Source organism: Otolemur garnettii, unplaced genomic scaffold, assembly GCF_000181295.1.
Source record: "Otolemur garnettii isolate 467f Iridium unplaced genomic scaffold, OtoGar3 scaffold00089, whole genome shotgun sequence".
Taxonomy (NCBI): domain Eukaryota; kingdom Metazoa; phylum Chordata; class Mammalia; order Primates; family Galagidae; genus Otolemur; species Otolemur garnettii.
The window spans coordinates 1,527,699-1,541,126 of NW_003852484.1; the positions used below are offsets into that span (position 1 = coordinate 1,527,699).

Below are 13,428 nucleotides of genomic sequence, written 5' to 3' on the forward strand. Positions count from 1 at the left end.
ATGGATGGAAGCAAAGTAGACGACAACATCGTCTTTACCCTTCTTCCTCCTCCCCCACAATGTCATCACCTTCAGTTCACAATGGACAGGAGGTGGGGAGACACAGATCTCCTAGGAAGGACTTGCACTACCTACTTTAACTCATTCATTTTCTAAATATTGCTTCTCAGATGGAAAGTCCTTTGTAGGGTCTACCTGAATTCCTGTTAGAGGGCTGGAAGCAAAAGCTTGGGACTCACTAACAATGGAAAATAAACATATGCCAGGAGAAACAGTAGCCTCAGAAGGCAAAAGACAACCCAGCCCAGTATGAGATGTGTGGGAAGGAAGGACCCAGCTTACACACACACCCCAAAAAATCCTGTGCCTATCCCCACTTACCCTATCATTTAGCCCAAGTACCATACAAGGCCTCTTAGGGAGAACCACCCACACCCACAGCCCTTGGAGCTATACTGGGTCTCTGTTACGTATTACCAAGAGGGACACAACACAGAAGGACCCAGTGAGCAGTTCTAAGTCAACTCAGTGAGACAGAAGGAGACCACAGATACCCCCACTGGTGCCTTTATCCACTCAGACCCAAATCTGACACTCTATAGAGCAACACGCTGAGCAAGACTATTCCACTCACACCCTCAACCTCTAAACATCAACTGTTTCAAGAGACCCAGCTGGGAATTTTGGCAACAACCCAAGATTTAGATCACTGGCTTAGGAAAGGGAAACAGGTTTGTTACACACTCAACCAAAGAGGAAAAAGAGATGTGTCCCTAGATGTGTCAGTTTCCATGGTCAGAGGTCATGCCCTAACATAAAACAAATGTCCAAAGTGTCTCTGACCATTTCCTCTATTTTTCCCTTTTCTTTTGTTACTAAATGAAGATAATGAGCATTTTTATTTGTAAGTTGCTTCTTTTTATAAATTGACAGAGAACCAGCTACAAGGCTCACTTTGAGAAGACCTTGAGCAACAGAGGAAGAAAGCAACACTAAAAAAAGAAAGCTCTAACTTCAAAGGCTGTAGGCATTGTTTTGTTCTTTCTTTCCTTCGATTCTACAGATATTTATGATCCAACCTTATCTTTCACACAGAAAAACAACTAAATCTCACTAGTAGAGACTAATTAGGATCAATATAAAGTATATAGAATTTATAAGTAGATCTATAGAATGTTTTCATCCTCCTGCAACAAGGTGGCATTTCAGCTTCCTTGGCAGGAGGAGGAGCCCTATTGGGCTTTATCCACTAGACGAGTGTCATCTTTAACTAGCACACAAATTATTTTTGTAAAATGATGCTTCCATATCAAAATATTTACCTATATATAATATACCTTTCTACACATCAGCCTCAAACACTTTCCTCTATATCACTAGGCATTCTATTAATTTCTATAGAAAAAAGAAAATTCAATATGAAAAGTTAGATTTTAGTCCTGTCTTCTTCCAGCTTATTTACAAATTCAAAAACAGCCAGGCCCAAACTAATGAGATTTTACTGCATAAGAAGAGTCCGCATAACCCTCTTCTCTCCTAACCTCCTGTCCTATTTTTTCCACTGCTTTTGCTCTCCTTCCCTGCAGTATGAAAGTATACAAGAGGGCCAAACAATCCCCACACCTTAAGGAAGGGATTCAAATTCGCTATAATGGAAGCAAAAGTTTCCTTGTCCTATGCCCTTCACACTCCCACAGGGAGACAGGGAGAAATAGCTCCAAATATCCCCTACCCACTTCTTCCTTCTCCCTCCGGGGACCAGGAACTGAGAGAAGGCATACTTCTCGTCCATGCAGCCTGCAGTCATGGGCTCCAGTGAATGTCAATACCTTGGATTGGACTATTCTAAGATTCCTAGGGCTTCAACTTCCTAGGCTAGAGTCCTTCCCACCTAGTTCAGACCATTGCTGGGCTGTCTGCCTGGTTGTGTGTCACTATATGAAAACCTAAAGATTTATAAAATCCTTAACTAGGGGATAATCATTTCCAGCAACAACAACAAGATTTTTCACATTCTAAAAGGATTTGCTCCAGGGTCTCTTTAAATAAAAGTTCCTTAGTGACTTGAATTAATTTTCCATTTGCCAAAAAATTGAATTACAAATAACTTTTCAACAATATGTGTATTATGTAAAGCCAAGTAGAGCTAAACTAATTAGCCCAGCAGCTCATAAACTGGTGACCCTGTGTATAAAACTTATTTGCACTGGCTGAACATCCTATATATCAATTCCCCCAGGGTCCCTGTGAAACCAGCTGTTAGAATATGTAATAAAGGCTAAGTTCATTGAATGCTAACTCAACAGGACTGATGAAACAGCAACATCTTTTCACTACCAGGTACATGCCTTGGTAGATTCATAATAAATGTTCAATAAATATTTGATGAAAGAATATAGGAATGAATGAAATGTTAACCCCTCCTAAAATGACTTACACAAGGTCAGGGGCCTTATCTGTCACACCAAGCACTGGTGATTGAGTACATAATCTCCAGAGTACCACTTAGCTCAAATACTCTGAGACTTTCTAAACCTTTTCTTCATACTTATTGGCCTTTAAGATCCTCAGTTTATCAGATCAATGTGCTTTCAAAGGAAGTACTAGGAACAAATTCTCTAACAAGGTGTACTCTACTTTGGAAAAATAAAACAACCCTTTCCTGGCTTCCCAGTGCATTCTTTTCCCAGAATCAGTTTAGGGATCGGAATGCTCAGAGCAGTTCACTTCATTTTGCAGGTGGCTCAAATTGCCAAAATGAGACAATAAGGATAGAAGAACCTCTGTGAGGCGCACCTTGAAGGAGGCAGGCTGACACTGCAATTGCTATTTCTTACAAAGTATGTTTGATAGCACTATTAGACTATAAACTCTAGGCTTATCATAGATCAGTTTCTTGCTTTAACATGAAAGCTCAATAAGTAAGAAAATGACATGAAGACTACGTTAATCAGTTTGATGAGAGTATTTCAAATTGTATATGAAAACACCACACTGTATCCCATGATTGCATTAATGTACACAGCTATGATTTAATAATTTAAAAAAAGACATGAAAGTCTGTTGAGTGGTGCCTGTGGTGGTGGGTTCAAATCCAGACCCAGCCAAAACTGCAAAAAAAACCCGTAAAGCCTGTTGAAACAGGAGGCTTCTTCCTACCTCTACAGAAGGCCTGAGAAGAAATAAAAATTCCTAAACGCGTGGGCTTACTTTGAGGGAAAAAAAAAATCAGAGGGCACCCTTATAGACCTGACCCAATGTAGGTGTTTCACACAAAGGCATACATCGCTGACATTCAATGCTAATTCCACCCCATTCACATCCTGCTGCTGTCAGAATTGCAAGCCTGCTGTTCTGTTAATTAGCAAAGTTGAAATGCTCTGCATCTATTAGGGAAGTACAAATTACTACCACCATTTCCCCAGGATCTTCCAGCATGGGTCTTCTCCAAGCCTACTTTTGCTCTTCTTGCTCCAAATGCATTATGCTTTCAAGTTGCTGCTGCCTGTTCCTCTTTACATTTTCCTAGTCACCATTTCTCATGTTTAGAAATGCCAGTCAATCATCATTACTGGTTTGCAGCCTCTGTGTGGCCCCGCATGGCAACAGCAGCCCTGGTCCTTGTGCCAAGGGCCCTGTTTGTAGTTTTGTGGCTCTGGAATGGCAGTGAATCCCTCAGGGTGGCAGGGGAGTAACCGCTATTCCATCTGAATAGCAGCCACTTGTGCTCCCTGCTGTCCTCCTTCAGGAGGCAATCCTGATTTTAACAAGCAAAGAAACAAACAACTGAGTGAGCATTTATTATTTGGAGGTACGGCAGCTAGAATACCATGGATTGCCCTTTTTTTCCCTTTTGGTGCTCAGTCACACCCCTTGGTTTTCACTTATTTAGGGGTCCCTTTGTAAGTATTCTAACAGTTTCACCAGAAAGACTGAACATTTCCTAATGCTCAGGTTCCTGTCTCCTCCTTCTACTCTGTCCCTGTGGTGTCCAGCATAGAAGCCTTGCTCAAAATGACACTGAGACACTGAATGACATGCTGCACAAAAGAGATCTGGCTTGCAACTGAGAGTTCCAGGAATTCATTTGGTAATAATGTTAACATTTTCCTATTCCCATAGTCATTCTTTATTAACCACTTACTATTTGCTAGGCTTTATGTCAGGCTTTGATGATCCTAAGAAAAATAAGAAATGGATCCTGCTCTCTGGGAGGCTTTAGCAATGGAGGACAAGTGTGCAAACAGGGCAACCACCAAACTGCTACCAGATAGGACGCCACCTTTATGGAATGAAGGGGGCCCAAAGGAAAGGCTTACTAAAGGTGAGTCCTACAACCCTGCTGCTCAAAGTAATAAGCATCACCTACCACTTACAATCTTACTAGAAAGACAGACTCTCAGATTCTACCCCAGATCAGAACATATATATATTATATATTTATATATATTATATATTTTTAAAATATATATATATATTTTTTTATTTATTTATTTATTTTTTTTTTTGCAGCTTTTGGCCAGGGCCAGGTTTGAACCCACCACCTCCGGTATACGGGGCCAGCGCCCTACTCCTTTGAGCCACAGGCACCACCCCAGAACCTGTATTTTTAGTAAGAAATTCAAGAGTGCTTTCTATGTATATTACATCTCAGGAACTCTGCACTAAGTTTCTCTTTTCATTCTAGGGTTGCCTCAGAGGCACAGATAGAGAAAAGCATCCTTTACTCTGGCATAAATAGCACCTCTAAAATCTTATCTAGCACTGCTCAACACTCTTCCTGCTCCCATCATTGGAAGACCCCTCACCACTGCCCTGGGATTCCAGAGATTCAGCCATTACTCTGACTAAAAAAGCTATCAGGAGATAATTTCCCCCACTAGGCATTAAAATTAGACCAAGTCTTATGAGTATTTTTTGAATAATCATAGGTTTATTGAGTATGTTTATGAATAACATCTGTCCAGGCTACTCAGAATTTTGGTAGCGTAAACCACTTCTTGTATCAGATACCATATTTTGTCTTGTACAATGTGCACTCTTGTGTAGAAAGTACACCTACAGTTTTTGCCCTTGAGAAAAGGAAAACACCCCTTGAGAAAGTGGCTGGATCTTGGCTGGGAAAGATGCATCTGGGGAGGGCTAACACTCTCTGGTAAACTTCCAGATCACAATGCCCTCCTGTAGCCACTCACTGTATGATGGCCACCCCTTCCCTCTCTCCCAGCAACCCTCCCCTCTTCACCACATTGGGGGCCACACAGCGAGGGCCATGTGCTACCTCCATGGCCAGTAGGGTGGGAGCTTCTGAGGCTGCTCAGCTGGTAGGCAACCAGGCAGATCCCTGAGGCCTGTGCAGGGCTCCCAGTCCCCTCTGCACGGCCAGGCCTTGGGCCATGGCCCTTACCCTGCATGGCTGAGGCCCATCTCACCAACCCAGGCAATACCACCTCCTCTGATTATTGCAGAGCTCTAGTATAGCCCACTAACACCAAATGCTAGATCCTCCCTGATTAGAACCCCATGTGCCCAGCAGGTCCAGGTAGTAGGTTGCAGTGGCCCCATGAGGCCCTCTGGGCTCCTGCAGCCTAGTCATACTACCCATACAGAATGCACACCCTTACATTTTTCCTCAAAAATCTGGGCAAAAGATGCACATTATACACAGGAAATATGGTACTTTAATTTCACAACAGATCTTCCTCCCTACTCTCAGAACCCTGCCTTCTCTGATTGTTTTCAATACCATAAATACTGCCACTGATCACATGTACAGACAAAGATGCCATTTCTGAGATGGCCCTATAGGACAGAGGAGCCAGTCAGTTTGTCTCTTTATCTTACTTATACCCCGCCCCCTACAATTGCAAAGCCCTCAACCCTGGGAAATACTGGACAAAACCGAGGAAGGAGGGGGCCCTCACCTGGGCAGCTCCACATCTTAGAACACAGTGGTCATCTCAGGCAATTCTCTCCCTTGGAGAAGGAACCCAATTTTGGCCCTCTGAGAGTTTCCAGCCTAATAAAATACTTAGGACCCATTTCCCCTGATAGAAAAAACAAATTAATATTCTGAGGTTTGGATGAAGACCTTTCTACCCTGCCTCCCAACTTGGCCATCCTTTGTCCACTATCTCCTGGTACCATCATCCACTAAGTTACCCCAACAGAAATCAGGGAAGCATCCTGGGCTCCCCCTCCTTCACACATATTGATTTAGTTGCTCAGTTCTGCTGATTCTACCTCTTAAATCTCTCCCTAATCTATCATTTCCTCTGTGCTGTTTCTCTGGCCTTCCCATCAAGTTGAGCTGTCCCTGGTTGTACCTTACACTCTGTCACTCCTGAATGGCATTTATGGGCTTTCATTTTACTCCCTATTAACTGTTCCTGACTCTTTGACAGTAGGGACCAGGTTGTATACTCTTTGTTCTACCCCACCATCTAGCACAGTGCCTGTCACACAAAAGGAGCTCAAGAAATACTGGCACTGGGTGGTGCCTGTGGCTCAAGGAGTAGGGCACTGGCCCCATATACTGTGGGTAGTGAGTTCAAGCCTGGCCCTGCCAAAACTACAAAAAAAAGAGAGAGAGAGAAGAAATACTGGCACTGAACACACCCAGGTACCAAGAAGGCAGGCTAAGAGTGATGAGTCAGAGGTGACCCATTAGACCAGTCTCTCCAGAGGAGATGATCTTTGACCTAAGTTTTAAATAAGAGAATGGCCAAGGAATAGTGAGAAACAGCATAAGCCAAGGCAGCACAAGCACAAGACAAGGGACAAAAAGAACTATGTGTCACAAATGAAGAGAGTTTACTGACTGCAGAGAAAAACAGATGTGGGTGATGGAAAGAAGAGCATGGAGGTTGGTGGGCTCTGTGATACAACTTTTGATAGGGTAGACTCCAGGGAGGGCATCAACAAAGCTGTGGCTGCAAATGCCTTCAGAGACTCAGACAGTTAGGTCCATGCTACAGCAAGGGGCAGAGTTGGGTAGAATCTAGCTGACCCCAGAGGAAAGCTGTAGCTCTTGCACAGACTGGGCCCAGTAGGTGCTAGCCCCACCCTTCAGGGCACATTCTGCTCTGTCTTGAAGGACATAGAAGAAAAATGGCCTCTGCTGTGGACGAAGGTGGAATATGGAGCCAGAAGGCACTGTGACCTTGTCTCTTTTGATCTTTTCCCAAGTCCCAAGAGAGGCAGGAAGGATGTCTGTGAGTTACCTCCTGGGACTTACAAGAACAGAAGCTTGCTGTAGTTTTTGGATAAGACCTCAAGAAGATACAATATGGAACTGAATTATATAGATAAGAGGCTTAAGGTCATGGCCCCTTCTGTGTGATGGGCAAAGTCCATGGAAGAAGACACTGTCAATGTACCTGGGGTAAGTGAGCAACCTCCTAGTGGGAAGAGGCAAGATCTTCATTCCTCTCATCTTTCCTTCTCTCATCCCCCCTCTCTATGTTGACACAAGAGAAGGAGAGAAAAATGGCAAGACTTGGAGAAAATGATAAGAAAAAGGAGTGATATCAAGTCATGAATGGATTAATAAACTGTGGCATATGTATACCATGGAATACTATTCAGCCTTAAAAAGATGGATACTTTATACCTTTCATTTTAACCTGGATAGAGTTGGACAACATTCTCCTTATTAAAATATCACAGGAATGGAAAAGCAAACATCCAATGTATTCAATACTAATCTGAGGCAAATAAACAAACTAATACATGCCCACATAAGAGAAAAACTCGATTTAATTCAACTTAGGGGAAGGGGGGAAGAGGAAGGGAGGGAAGAGAGTGGGGGAAGAGGGAGGAGGGAAGAGAGTGGGAGATCCATGTGCTCTCACCTAATGGACACAATGTATGGCATACCTCTTTCACAAGGGGCACAACTACAATGGGGATCTTACCTAACAAACACAAACATTATAACCTAATCGTTTATACCCTCATATGAATCTGAAACTTAAAAAAAAAAAGAAAAAGGGGTAACAGCAAGAGATAAGGAGCTGGAGAGGAAGATACATCTGCACACAAATGCACACAGAAGGGGAAGTGAATGTTTCTCTCTCCTCTTTATAGATGCTAATAAGCTATTGAGGAAACTGCCTGTTGAAAAATTTCATAGCAACTATAAGTATGTTCCTTGGAGCTTTCCTTAAAACTACCACTGAAACAGGAAGTATGTCCTGAGAGGAAGGATTAAACCTGCCAGAGAACTAGGCAGCTCTCCATCAGCAGCAGAACAGTACTTAACACAGTATGGAGCCCCACATGCCTCTCCCTGACCAGGGAAGCATCACTCACAATGGGATCAACTCTTCACAGGCATTGTCCCTTATCACTGTCACCTGAAAATGTCAAACAACCCTAGAACATCCCTCCTCCTGGGTGGCAGGTGTGTAGGAAGGACAATGTAGCAGAGTTCTCCTCCCGAGTCCTTCTTCTAAGCTAGGGACATTCAGAAGCCTCTGTTAACCTGATGTCAATGCAAAGGAGAAAAGGGGGGGGAAGTGTTCTTCATTTGTAAGTTTATAAATACTGAGCTTTAAGCAAACTGACCAGGCCTCTTGCAAGGTGAGGCAGTAGCCAGGGACCTGAGATGATAACCAGAAGGGGCAGTCTTTAAGCTGGAGAGAAGCAATGTCTACCTTCTCTCAACTCTGACATGTTTAAACTTCATTTCTCAAAATAACCATTTTCTGCTCTGCACTATAGTGAGCTATATACTTTCCCTAGGGTACCTTCCCCAACTGCTCTGTCACCACTCAAGCTGGGCTCGTTCCTCTTCCTCTGTGTGTCACATGGTGTATCCCTCACTGTCATGCTATTGTCCACTGACAGATCTGGCTCCTTCACTAGACTCTGAGTCCCTTGAGGGTTAGGACTGGTGCTCACGTCAATATCTTCAGTGGCTGGCACACAGCTGATGCTCAATGAGTGACCCAGAGCTGATTCTCTTCCATTCATAGTGCCATGGTGCCTTCCATAGCAAAGGTGCTTAATAACTGCTGTGCCTCTATCCCCAGTCCTGCTTTGTGCTTATTTCTACTCCATCTTCATCTTCTTCCCACTCTCATATTCCTACATGAACTCTAATTGTGGTCAATTTCAATATTAACTTTCTAAAGTCAATATTAGATACAAAGGCCTGGCTAATGGGCTACTTCTGAAGAGCAGAAATTTGTAACACTTCTCACTGCTAAATTAGCTCCATTAAAGATCACTAATAATTAGCACTTCAAACATGTGGGTAACGCCTCTCTAAGCCCAGCTAATGAGCAAACCATTTCTGTTTATTCTTCACAAGATTTAATATTAGCTTGAGTTGAGACCTCAGCTGTGACACACACAGGCTCACTCACTCACTCGTCCTCCCTCCCTCCCTTGAGAAGTTGACATCCTGAATGTAATTCAGACACAAGAACATACCACTTCAAAAGAGGTAATATCCTTCCACCACTTTTTTTATAACTGGTTCTCTTCTAACTGACCAGGTTATTTAAAGTGCTAATACATCATGGGAAGTGGTGATGGTGGCAGATTTATTGTCTTTCTTGTTACACTGAGCTTTGGTCTTAGATGGGCTCTCAAAGTAACACAGAACATTAGCCTGTCAGTGATGAATATGAGTCAACTGTTGACCATTAGCACTATATTTGTTACTATATTTAAATAGTATTACAAGGGTGCTAAAAGGCAAAAGGTATATGCCGTGGGAAGTTCAGCACATATAATATATATAAAAGGCTTGCTTCTTGGAACCCTCGCTCTCAGCTCCCTTCCTGTTGACTGAGCATGACTATCAATAGTACTTAATTTAGTCAGGGCATAAAAACTAGTAAAAGATGAAATTGCTAATATAAAAAGCCAGCTTTGGACTCTATCATTATGGAAACTATACTGGCAGGCATCTGAACATGAGACGGCCCAGCATCTCCCCAAAGCCTCTCCTTTTACCTCCCAACAACCCCACCTGACCTCCATGGCCTGCAATTCAGATGGAGGTGTCATTAAAGCAACAATGGTTGACTGCAAAGCTCAGGCAGGAGACCCTCACAGGTGGTTCCTGGAGCAGTCCCTCTCACACCAGCCCAGAGCTTCTCCCTGTTCCCACCTCTAATCTTTCAAATCCCACAACTGTGCCACTCTTGCCCAGTGTTACCACTGTGGCCATTCTATAAAATTAACATCACAGAGACACACTGGGCACAGACTGGACAAAGGTCCATCACAGACATGGAACAACTAGGCCTAGACTAACAGGTTTGCAGAACTGCAGGGGACAAAAATACTCTCTTCTCCCTTCAAGGACCCGAGCGCTGCTGTCCTTGGTCCTGAACTAGTTAGTGTGTAATAGTTACTCAGAATGGCTGCTGTCCAGGCAGTTGCAGGATGTGTTAACTAAATGAAAATGAAAAAGAGGTGAAAGAGACATTAAGATATATCAAGGAGATAAACAAATGTGAAGAAGCACTGGAGGGAAAAAAATGCACTGGAGATTACTGAAGAGAATAGAAAAGCTTGCTTTATATTCCCAAATAATTGCTGCAAATAAGAAAGAAAGGTCTATGCACATACCCCCCCCACACACACACAAACACATATAGCTCCCACAGAAATGAGACAGCATAAATGCTCCCCAGTAGAAGACAATCAGACACATCAACATGCAATCTCAATATTATGTAAGGAATATAATATAGAGGTACAAATATTCAGATAATCCCAAAGGGATAATAAAACCCCCTTTTATTAAAGGGATTTAAAAGTGTTTAAAATGTGAAAAATGAGTAAGTAGAGAAGAAGTGAAAGGTTATGGGATCATCATGAAAGTCCTGTATTGGACAGGATAGTGATGAGTATTGAGGTTTCTGGTGGGACTAGGGTGGGCAGAAGACAGTGAATTTTTCCTATGACCTAGGCCCTCTCCAGAGTAACAAAGAAACAAGTTGATGTTTGCCAGTGATAAGCAACAAAGCTTTCCCCACAGCCCCACAGACCTAGTATCACCAGGACCCAGCATAAGCTAGGAAATGGCCACAAACAGGAAACTCTGACTCATGATACCTGCTATTTCTCTACAAAGAAGTATAACAATGTCAAATGCTAAATGGAAACAAGAGGTGATCCAAAAATCTCATGAAGCTAAAAATCCTTCCCTAGAATTATGGGGGAAATGAGAAGTAAGGAAATATCTGCAGAGGATAGCCTAGTAACCCTCAACTCTGCTCACCAGAGGACAGACTAAGCTGTATGTTCCTAGGACAACTGGAGAACCGAAGCAGGCCTCCAAACCTTGCCTCAAAAAAATGTACATGATGGGAAAGGGCCATGAACTTCATGAAATGATATGCAAAATATTTAGCATATATGTCAATATGCATACATTTTTCTGAGCTAGAATCTGTATAAGATCAGTTTTCATCAGATTTTCAAGAGGGTCTATGCCTTCCTAAATGTTTGAAAACCACTAGTCTAAGGCAAAGTTAGACTTTACAATTTATCTTAGGTTCTAACCACCCCTCATGCCCCACTTTCTTACACACATAGCCTGATACTGTGGTTGGGCTGGCACAGAAAGAACTATTAACTGATTTAGGTTCCTTAGCTTAAATAAAAGAAAAGGGGTGTGTGAAGGCTATGCACAGGAGCCTGTTCTCTAAGGATAAGCTTTATTTATTAGACTGGTTCTCTCTCATTTTGGAGTTACTGAGAATGTCAGTCCACTGAAAGAACTGAGGTTAAACACAAAGTGAGTTCAACAGACACCTAGACAGTGCCTTTCCTGAAAGCCTTTTAAATTGAAGAAACCTCTGCTAGCAAAGGGATGACTATTTGACCCAAGACCCCTCCTGGATCCATGAACCTAGATCAAGATTAGAGCCAGCAAAGGGATTTGAAAGCTTATTCAACAAGATCCCCTGGGTCATGGCAGGATGAGAAAGGGGCTCTCAAGTGTTTTAGTCAGGCAGCCAGAGTAGGGCATTCCTGGCTACTATTTGCTCAACAGGCCATGTTTGGCATGAGATTGGGAGCTCTCCCAGGACAAGCATGGCTTGACAGGTAGCTCACATCCCTGAGTCAAGCATAGGCAGAAGTGCCACTCCCAGTTCCAGTGCTTATCAGCTGTGTGCTCTTGGATGACTTAAACTTTCTGGATCTTTATTTCCTCATCAAGATAAGAATACTTACTCCATGAGCTATTGTGATGAGTAAGGGGAAAATTCTGTTTGAAAGTACCAGACACATAGTTGATGCTAAGTATAGATAACACTCTTTTACCTCTTCCCTGTTCATCCTGATATCTACTACATGGGGCCTGACACATTGTAGATGTTCAATTAATAAGTGTGGATTACATGAACGTATGTGTCAATGAGTAAGTTTGACTCAGAAAATAGCAGCTAAAAATTGTTCCACATCTTCCCACTACATACCTGTAAGCCACACTGCTCACACCCATCTGTGTGGTTCCTATGAATTTTACTTATTTTTCCTCTGCTACCCAGTCTAAGCTATTTGGCAAGCACTCCAACCACTTCTATTCCCCTAGCCAGTTTCCCAGCTACTTGGGAGGTTGAGGCAAGAGAATCACTTCAGCCCAAGAGTTTGAGGTTGCTATGAGCTGTGATGCCATGGCACTCTACCCAGGGTGATAGCTTGCTTCCAAAGGGAGACCAGCTACTCAAATGATGGTATGCTTGCCCCTATTCCTGTGTCTAGAGGGTTAAGGCCAAAAAATCATCCCTCCCACACATCAGCCTCTATGGTAGTGATTTTCTTTTTCTTTCTTTTTTTTTTTTTTTTTTTGAATGTGCCACAAAAATTTTTAATGATCATTAATTATTTGCAAAAGAAGTTCAAAGCACAGTATGTATTTTTTTTTTTGATCAACATACTTTAAGTGTGCTGTGGAAGTTTAACTATAGGTTCAAGTGTGAAGTCAGATAAAAAAAGTTGAAAACCACTGGCTTAGAGTCTGCTGTGAAAGAAAGGCAATCATGCAAATAAATGCATAAACAGAAACTGAAATTTGTGCTACTGTGAAGGAAAGCAGCACAATTCAGAGAGAGAAATAAAACAAGGCAACTTGAGGTTGACTGCTGGGATGAGGGATGGGAGTGGGAGAGGCTTCCCTGAGGAAGCTGAGATAAATATGAGTCATCAGGGAAAGGGGGACAGTGGTAGCATTTCAGGCAGAGCAATGTCATGTGCAAAGGCCCTGTGGTGAAAGGAGGATAGTCTGCTATGACAGCCAGGAGTGTCTGCAGTAGAGAAAGGGAGCTGACCCTGCACAGACAAGTGGCAGGAGGATCATGCCGTCTTTAGGAGCAGTTGCCGTAGATGGCAGGTCTTTATTTGTTCTGCTCCTTAATGTATCACAGAAGTCTAGAGCAATGCCAGGCACATAGTTGGTGT

General features: G+C 42.8%; 1 protein-coding gene across 1 annotated transcript in view; it reads right to left on the reverse strand.

Annotated features, from left to right (window-relative positions):
- The window catches only part of LOC100954950 (kalirin RhoGEF kinase), a 512,376-nt gene that overhangs the window by 305,228 nt on the left and 193,720 nt on the right, over positions 1-13,428 (reverse strand). The window lies entirely within an intron of this gene.